We start from the raw sequence: 2,129 nt of genomic DNA, 5'->3' as shown, positions 1-2,129 counted from the left end.
TTTCGGACGCTAAAGCCGTACATGCGTTTTGGGAGAAGACATCGTGAACAATATTGGTTTTTAAAAAAGTTCTGCTTACATTGTTTAAAATTAAAAATAAAAAGGTTTATATTGTATAAAATTGTAAAACTTCTATTCATATTGTTAAAATTAAAAATAAAAAGGTTTATATTGTATAAAATTATTAAGTTCTATTTCTATAGTTTAAAATAAAAAAGTTCTATACATATTGTTTAAAATAAATAAAACAGAGTTTATTATTTAATAAAAGTTATGTTCATATCGATTATTTTTAGGAAAAAAAGTTCTGCTTATTTAAAACAGAAACCTGAAATACCGATCTTATTGTTTACATATCGTCGGTATAGTAATATAATGTTTAATAATAAGCATAAATACTATAGGTATTAAACGTAACGTTAATGAAGCAAAAACCGGAAAGAAACTGAGCTATGCGCATGCGAGTATTATAGGTTGTTTTTTTAGCAGTTCACTCCTTGTAAGTAAAAAATACTTTAGTTGAGATCGAAACCAAATCCCAAAGACAGCAAGTCAAGTACGATAACCATTAGGCCAGGTTGCCACGTCTTTTATAAAGTGTTTTAAAATCTACTTATTCTTAACATAAAAAGCTGTAATGTGAACAATTCGCGGATGCGCAGTCGTGGAACAGTTGACAAAGAGATAAAGATCTGATGGCCCCTTAAATTTGACCCCTCAACAGCTTTTTTTTTCTATTACTTAAAAATATTTATTATATTTTTTTTAAATTACAATTTCACTCTAAACAAGGCACATTGCCACGTTGATGTAGGGGGCTACTACCAGGGTCCTAAGTTGCAGGGATACTATGTAGGGAGTTTAGCAGCAAGATGTTTGTTCACATTACACTTGAACTTCTGCATGTCAATACAGTTGGGGAAGCAGCAAACCGGAAGAGGATTTCAAAGTCCGGCAGTTCTGGTGAAGAAGCTATTAGAGTAGAAGGCTTTCTTAAATCTAGGGATCTCAAATGTGGAGGGGTGGAATTTTGCTGCTTGTGGAGTTTGTTGGGGATATTTTCGTCGACAGGGCACAAGGGCTTGTAGTTTGTCAGAGTCTTAAATATCTGAATACCCTATATCCAAATTTTCAAGTCTGTAGGTAAAAATTCGAAGAGTATATAGGTTGAGAGATGTCCCCCTCTCTCCAGCTCTCTCTCTCTCTTACACACACACACACACACACACACACACACACACACATACACATACATATACACACATATTTATAAACACAAAGATTAACTGTTTGCACGCAGTCTGTTTGTTATGTGGGCGCCATTTCTGAATGGACTACGAGAGATCGATAGCTAAGCATATTGAATATATGGACGTAATCTGAAAGTAAAGACTTGGAGAGATATGGCAATCGATCCATAGAGAAACCGATAGTCAGACAGGCGTATTTTGACTCAAGTGACTCGATTCCTTAAACATGAATACGACTAAGAAAAAATAACCTCTCGAAGGTCTAAGAGAAACGACAAGAAAAAAAAAGCGTCTGCCGATGACGCGGACATCAATTGGAATTTAACGACATTGATAACGACAGTAAGGCAACATTTGACGGGTCGAGAGGAAACCAGAAGCTCGATTGATCGACGATTATGAGGACCGAGAGGGATAAGCGATTCTTTATCAAAAGAAAAAAACGGAAATACATCGCTTTATCTTCGGAATGATCTCCGAAAACAGCTTTGCAGATTAAAACCTTTACAGAAAGTATTGAATTACTTATCATTCATTCGGTCTTTTAATTAATACTAGCCTGGGTGCCCGGCGTTGCCCGGCGTTGCCCGGCGTTGCCCGGGTGTTTGGGGCTGTGTGTTGAGCACAAAAAAAATGTTGTAGTATTCAGGCAGGCTCGAACACGTGACATGAATGCAGAAAAGATAGTGGAGGTGCGTAATGGTGTTGATTGAGCAAAAAAAAAAAAAAGCAAAGAAAAAAGGCGTAAGCAGGCTCGAACCCGTAACGCGCCTGAGAAAAAAGAGGTGACCCCCCCCCAAAAAAAAAACAAAAAACAAAATGTCCTACCGATGTGCTTAACGTGGATGTGACGTCACGGGTGGTCGAAATAACGCCTTT

This window comes from Euprymna scolopes, chromosome 31 (genome assembly GCF_053919585.1).
Source record: "Euprymna scolopes isolate OS-2025 chromosome 31, ASM5391958v1, whole genome shotgun sequence".
Classification (NCBI taxonomy): Eukaryota; Metazoa; Mollusca; class Cephalopoda; order Sepiida; family Sepiolidae; genus Euprymna; species Euprymna scolopes.
Note: the sequence above shows the minus strand (reverse complement) of the source record.